The sequence below is a fragment of the Zeus faber genome (genome assembly GCF_960531495.2).
Source record: "Zeus faber genome assembly, chromosome: 7".
Classification (NCBI taxonomy): Eukaryota; Metazoa; Chordata; class Actinopteri; order Zeiformes; family Zeidae; genus Zeus; species Zeus faber.
Genome location: NC_137203.1, coordinates 17714039 through 17722009, shown reverse-complemented (window position 1 = coordinate 17722009; position 7971 = coordinate 17714039).

Sequence of the window (7971 nt, the reverse complement as noted above, 5' to 3'; positions counted from 1 at the left end):
GGTTCCACATTGCAGAGTCCTCACAGCGGCCTTGAACAGTTTTAATAACTGGCCTCAGAGTCCTATTACTGTACGATATAGTTCTGATCCCACTTCTGAGTTGATGTTTTGATGTTGATGTTAGAAGCCATTGCTTTGTGTGTGTGTGTGTGTGTGTGTGTGTGTGTGTGTGTGTGTGTGTGTGTGTGTGTGTGTGTACACACACACAGTGAAAACCACCACTTGAAGTTTGGCATTAACCTCTTCATCAGCGCTCAACGATCACCCCCACCCCCACGCTTCTCCGCTCCCAGCTGTTCCGAGTGGGTTTCATCCCCGTTTCAATGAGTTGCCCATGACATCCTCCCTAGTCACACACACACACACACACACACACACACACATCAAGCTTTATGGAGCTGGTCTCTTTAATATCCCCGTCACGACACGTTCCCTTAGATTACATTCCCTCTCCTCCGTCCGCTGATGTAAACACTGTGCTCTGATGTTCTTTGTGTGTAAATCACACATTGAGGAGCGGGTCTGAACCTCTGGAGCTCATGATCACACCGTGCGGGCCCAATCCACACACAAAGCTCTACGTTTGGGGTGATCTTCGAAAAAATAGAACGTGTGATGGATTTGGGGTGAAATGAATTCATCCCAGGAACACCCTGCCCGGCCCGCGGGAGCGGATTCGTGTCGTTTAATGCGGTGTTTACATCAGGACCAACGGGGCGGGGCGGGGGATGATCTTTTTCCTTTACGGGAATAGCGGAGGTCTGAGCAGCGCCGTGGGACCCGAGATTGAATTCTCCGATCTAATTTTAGTTTGCTTGATCCGCCCGTGCGTCTTCCTGAAAGTGGAGCGAGCGCCGAACGTCAGATGCAGTTTTCATGTTCTCTCCCACCGCCGGACCGATCCTCGTTCGGGAACAGCGCTGTGGGTCTGGATAGTGGGTCAAGGCGCCGCCAAACTCTTATTTCCTGTCTCAGGAACAGAAACAGGCAAACTCGCCGTGAACTCAGGAAGAGAGCTTTTTCGCCGAAATCAAGACCGCGGCCGCTGAACAATGTGACGAATCGAACAAATAATTTGAGGCGTGACGAGGAGAACTCCCCGGGAAAAAAAAGGGGGAGATTGCTTTTTCGAAAGGGCTTTAACTATAATTCCTTAAAGGGAATTGAGGCAGACCACTGATATTGCGCTTGCATGTTGACTACGGAGTATACGCGACATGAGATGAAATATGAGATGAAAAAAAAAAAAAAGAATGAATGGAAACATTGTGGAACATAGGAACAGTGGGGGGTGTGTTGTCCTCCCTGCTTCGGGCTCATGCATGTACATTCACTATTGTCCGGCAATTTTGCCCCTTTTGTGTCCCCGACAATAGCTTGGCTTGTGTCTGCGTCCCGCTCCTTTCCACCCCTCCGCAGTTTCATGCCCGTTTTTTCTCCCCTCGGTATCGTCAGAGTGATGTGAGTTCTGCGGCCGTGTGGCGGTGCGGTGGGAGCGCGCAGGGAGGCCGCGCTTCCCTCCGGTTCCTTCCTTCCTTCCTGCTCCTTTTTTTTCCCCCACGCATCCACACCGCCGTGCTTTGCAGCTCCGGGGCGGCGCACGTCGGGCCTTGTATTAAACGTGCATTTAGGGGGCAGCGTGGATCCAAGCGGAGTTTCCTACTTCACATCAAAGCTGTTGGAGCATCTGTACCTCCTGCACCCCCTCGCCACCACCACCTCCCCCACTTTCTCTCCCTCCTTCAGTCCCTTTTATTTTCATCTCTTTATTTTTGTCCCCGTGACCTGGATACAGCTGAGCTGCGTAAGTGAAAGTGTGCAGCAAGACATGCATGAATGGCGCTTCAACCTTGCATCTATGGTGTGTGTGCACGCGCGCACTGCTGGGTAGTTATTCATGCACGGCTGTTTTCACGATGTAATGCACGTGTGACTCCATCCCCAGGGCGATGTAATACCAGCCGACCGGGTTACCGTTACTATGCCAACTGTAGTAATACTCCCCCGTACCCTCGTTCTGAGCACTTCACGCAAATGTTTATTTTGCTCGGGTGGTTTTAAACCACAAAACCTGCACACAATGTGGAAACTACGACAATGGGCCCGATGTGCAGAGCCCCGACGGCACTCTGTTCTCCTCTGCTCTTTGACCTCCCGTTCTCGATCTCCTCTCGGTTCCGTTGCCCCGACTGAGGCTGTATGACGCCGGTTGACCTCCCGGGTGAGACGCCGGTGTGCCGCCGCTAGATGGCGCACTGCCCCAGCACATGCCGCCGTCGACGGGCGAGACAGCGCTCGTTGTTCTCTTTTGTTTCTCCGTCCTGCGGTCCCGTCAGCCATTAATGGAGCTCATCTGTGTTGTTGTTTTTTGGGGGGTGGGAGTGTGGAGGTCAGAGTTCTGAACGCACGGACGCAAGTATTTGAGCAAGAGCAAGGTATGAATATCCGAATAGTGCTCAACGTCCTTGGACAATAAAATTTGCTTTTCATTTCAATGTTTGTTGGGGTGGCGTCGCCCTGGCTCGAGTGACAAGGAGGAAAACAGCTCAAATGGCAATGCTGATTCAGTGTCTTGATTTTTATTTATTTTTTTTGCATGTTTTTTTACCCTGGTACACCCATTGAAATTCCCCAAATATCACCAAAAATGACAAATAAAAATAAAAAACAAGTAGAAAAGCGGTCAGATTCAGTTTTCATTATGGTTCATAATGGCAAAAAAAACCCCATGAAGCTGTCATCAGGGTGAAGGGCACATGGCTGTAGTCTGGGGGTGGGAGGGTGTGTGGCGGTGGGGTTGTGGCTGGGGCCCAGTGTGACTACACTTAACTTTAGAAGAGGGCAGTCCAACTGGGGCAGAGGGGTGGGGGAAGAGAGAAAAATAGAACAAGAATGTCTCCGGGAGTGGAAGAAGATTGTGCTAAAAGGTTGATTTAGCGGGTAGAGAATGTGGAAAACTATTCGTTGTTTTGTTTCTTCGCCCTCCCCTCGGTGGGGCTGAGCTTTTTGCCCTCGAACCGGTCCCTCACACCCACAGGAGATGCGGCCCTCGAACCAGTCCACGGGACATCCTTGAATGTAAATACTGATCCCAAAATAGCTCACAATTTAACTCCAAGCCTAATATTGACACAACCGTGAGTGCGGGCGGTTGTTTTTTGTCACGGTGGATTGAATGGATGTTTGGGATGTTCCTCGTAGCTCCCTCTCTGCGGGCGTCCGTGCAAAGCCTGAGCTTTATGATCACGGTGTCGTATCACCTCTGTTGTGGCGGATCGTTGTTGATTTATTCTTAGCTCATAACCACATGTCTCTCACAGTCATCGTATAATTGATGTTTTCGGGTGCACGATAGCTGGGTTAGGTGGCACGCAAACACACGCACACACGCACACACAGCCTATAGCCACACACACACACACAGGCAGTCTAGTGGTTTTTTTTTTTTGTCTTTTCCAGACATCTACTCGGATCGCATGTTCCATCCATTGGCATTCAAAACGTCTGAGTGGCTTTACCGCAATTCTATGTGTACCGAGCTATTTCTGGCTCAAAGGAAAGGGGATTACATAAGAGCTGATCTTTTTCTTTCTATTTTTCCCTCTGCTTCCCCGTCCACGGCACATGTCCCGGCCACCCGGCCCACTGGCGGGTGCAAGGGGCAGGACTTAAAAGCCTCTGAGGGTTAAATAGTGCGCTGGATTTTCACAGAGCTTCTCTCCGCTTCAGGGGCCATTGTAAAAAAAAATAAAATAAAAAATAAAACCCCAAAAAACCTGTCCTCCTCCATCCCGCAGGGAATCTGTCCCAGCAAGTTTGCAGCCTTCTCAGTCCTGACCATACAGAGTAAGGAGATCACAAACGGCTAAAATGTCGAGAAACTATGCAGAAGACGCCCTGGATTCCTGTCCTCTTGCAGATCATTCATATTTAAGTTTTGGGAGACACCCCCCTCTACACCCATACACACACACACACATACACACACACACACACACGGGCACACACACACACCCAGCCCCCACAATTCTCTCTCCTCACTTCACTTGCTAAATCTCTTATCCTTTGTTTGTCCTCACTATCATTCCTCTCACGTCCCTGCTGTGTATATTGAACAAAGTCTCTTTCTCTCTGCTCACCAGTGGATGACATATCCATGTGTCTTTTTGAAGTGTGTGTGTGTGTGTGTGTGTGTGCGTGCGTGCGTGCGTGCGTGCGTGCGTGCGTGCGTGCGTGCGTGCGTGCGTGCGTGCGTGTTTCAATCTGTCTCTTAAACAAGGCCAGAGTCTTCTCTTTTGTTTCCTCTTCTTTTTCTGCGTTTCTCCTTCCTTCGTGAGGTGAAACCAGCAGCATACAAACACAGCAAACAGCTCTCACAGTGACGCAAGAGCCTGTATTCAAAAGGAGCAACATCTTTGCTATCTCTCGATGCCCCCGTGCTTCGCGCCCCCCTCTGTGTTTGTTCAGAGCAGATGAACAATCTGGTTGTTTATTAGATTAGTTAGGGTCGGCGCTATTTTTTGCAAATGGCACGGATGTGCCGTAGATCCATTGTGGGGATGCAGGCATGAGCATGTGAGCTCATTTGCATGATGCATGAGTACAAAAGTGTTGAACTTAAGTTGCATGTAGACCATCTGCCCACATCCTCGCAGCAGCATGTGTGTTTTGATGTCATGGCGCATAGAAGAAATGAGTCTTTATCCATGATCCTGGCGGCTTAGCGGACGTGCCGGCTCAGCTCGGTGTTAAATCGAGCTGTAGACAATCACTTATCAGTATCTGACCTTCTTTGGAGAACAGCAGATCCTCTGTTTGTCTAGTCATGTGTTGATAGCATTTTACAGCCTTAATCCAGGATTTACTGGTTTGTATGCAGAGTATTAACATTAATGCTACATTGTTCGGGGGCATTTCCCTTCCACCTCTACCTCGGAGCTTTCATTTATTCATCTCAGGAGATAACGGTGCTTTTCAACAAAGCCCTGATTCATCAGCACGTTGTTTCCCAAATTTAAACTGAGGAGTGGTGACTCACCGGAGGCTGATTTTATTTTGAGACGGCTTGATACTCGACTTTGTCTGGAAGAATGTGACTGATACCTTTTATGATGTCCCCTGTGGGCCCCTTTTTCTGTATCTCCTTTCCTTTTTCCCCATTCTTCGCCCTAAGGAGGCACCGGGAACCCCGTTGTCCACCCAAACGCACCTCCCATACCTTCCTTTTACCTGTTTAAGCAGAAACTTCCGTCTTCTCATTATAACCCCCCCCCCCCTCTCCTTTTCTCTCTCTCTTTTATTTTTGACATTCTGAATTTCTGTATCAGTCTGGTGGGTGGGGGCTAGAGGCACCCTCGCTGAGTGAGGGAGTGAGTTAGCAAAACACGCATTAAGGGAGGAAGGCAGGAGAAATGGGGGGGTGGGGGGTTGTGGGAGGGAGCTTCTGTCTGCTGTGGCAGCCAGCTGATCGCTGCTCTGGTCCTGGTGGAGCGAAAGAGGGAGAGAGAGGAGTGACTACTGATTACTGATGCTCCAGTAATCTGCACTGTGTGAGTCAGTGCTTCTGGGAGGTGAAGCAGCAGCAGCAGCAGCAGCAGGGGCGGCAACACTGGTGGCGGCAGCGTTAGAGTTGCACGCTCCTCTGTTTCTCCCCGTCCCGAGAAGTCAACAATGCAGTGAAAATCTCGAGGAGGAATGTGAGCGAGCCGCCTAGAAAACAACAAGGCGTGCACATCCTCCACAGCTCAGAAAAGAGAGCGAGAGAGAGAGAGAGAGAGAGAGAGAGAGAGAGAGAGAGGAGAGAGAGAGAGAGAGAGAGAGAGAGAGAGAGAGAGAGAGAGAGAGAGAGAGAAAGAGAGAGAGAGAGAGAGAGAGAGAGAGAGAGAGAGAGAGAGAGAGGAGAGAGAGAGAGAGAGAGGGGGAGAGAGAGAGAGAGAGGAGAGGGAGATTTCAGGCCGTCTGTTTTGTAGGAGAACGGCTGTGGTCAGAATCAAGAAGGACGTCGACGGTTTGACAGAGCGGAGTGGAACCAGGCCGAGGTTTCCTTGGTGTCCAAGAACCCTGGCAAGTGGAAGTGGCTGTAGAGCTGAAGGGATGTCCTGGTTGTCTCCCGTCCAGGTGGGCCAAATGGACCTGGTCAGCAGTGACTGGGGGGCCCCGGGGACGAGGAACAAGTGGGGCCGCTTGGATCTGAGGATGACAAAGAGTGACAAGTAAGTGGGTTAGAGCAGTGATTCTCAAGCTCTTTCATATCCAGGACCCTCAATTTGGTACGCATTAGTCCACGGACCCCATTTGATGGGATTTTGTCTCTGGGACCACCAATTTGAGAAGATTTTTATTGTAAGATAATGATTAAACCCAAACTTGTCTTACCTGTCTATACTCTATTTAGGAAAAATAACCGTGAAACAATGATCAAAACAGTAGTATTGTACATTCTGTACTGGTGGCGGGTGTCTTGTTAGTGAGATGAAGGTGACGTTTAACTATTAATCATTTTGCTGGGCTCCCCCCTGGGACCTCTTGATGGACCTCTTCATGCACCTCCCAGAACCCCCTGTTTAGAACCACTGGTTAGAATATAGAGGAGTCTGCGTGTGTGTGTGTGTGTGTGTGTGCGGTTGAGTACCCGGTGGGCATGACTGTGTGTACTACTCAACATGATGACAGAGGGGAGAAAAAGATCTGAGCTCCAGAGAGAATAAGTGCTTGCGTGTGTGCGTGTGTGTGTTGTGTGCGTGCGTGCGATTGCGTGTGTGCGTGGCGTGCATGCGCGCGCGAGCTCATCCACCACCTGTCAGTATGACTCAGTTTGTGTAGTTATTTGAATCACACGCATACACACTTTCTCACAAACACACACACACACACACACACACACACTGGTTGTCAGAGGCTGGGTCATGTCATCATTGGCTAAAAACAGTTCATTTAATTCAAATGTATAGACAGACTCCTGTCTTGCGGCTCATTTGCGCAACAGTCAATCTTCTCAAGCGAGATCCTGAACTACCTGAACAGTGTGTGTGTGTGTGTGTGTGTGTGTGTGTGTGTGTGTGTGTGTGTGTGTGTGTGTGTGTGTGTGTGTGTGTGTGTGTGAGGGGGGTGGAGTTGTGGCTGTTAGGGAAAAAAAAAAAACGGTACCCGGAGATTGGGGGAAGGGGAAGGATCTACAGTTACTAAAGGTTTTTTTGGGGGTTTTCTTCGGCCAGTTTCTTAGTAACCATCCAAGATGGCAGCAGGGCCATCAGTGGGATTGCTTTTGAGAGTGCGATACGTATTGAGGGATTAACTCTGTGCTTGTTTTTGTGTGCCGCCGCCTGCGTGTTATTAAAGGGTGAGAAAGAGAGGGATGCAGAGGCGGTCGGGCTTGTAAATTTGAGGCCATGGCTTTGTTCCGTTGAGCTGTTTCTCATTAGAGTGCGGACGTTTTTGATGTGCATTTCAAGCACTCGGGGAAGAGTATACACAACACACACCCCACAAGCCACACCAATAAAACTCTCACTGTCTCCCTCTCCCGTCTGTCTCGCTCTCTCTTTTTCCTCCCTCCCCTCTCCCCCCTCCCGCGTGTGCTTTTCCACTCTCCACATGCCGGGTAATAAATTTGGGCTGGGTGTCTCGGCAGCTGAAACAGCAGACTGTGGAAGACTCTGTCGGCCTTGCCTGCTCTTTGTGTGTTCCGCGGATCTGTGACTGGAATTCAGTCTGATTTTGGAGAGGCTGCAGAGGAATGCAGGTGGCCTCAGAGCTCTGGCTTGACTTCCTCTTCTCTCTCTCTTCCTCTTCTCCTAGAATGAAAGCAGTTTCTGATGTTTCTTTGTAGCGTGAGATTCTTCTTTCAACTTGCAAAATATAAGGCGTTTTTTGATTGATACTTTTTCATTAAAGTGGTAATCCGTACCATCATTTCTATTAAGATGAATCCCATATTTGGTACTTTATTAAGCTGGCCACAGCCAATCAATG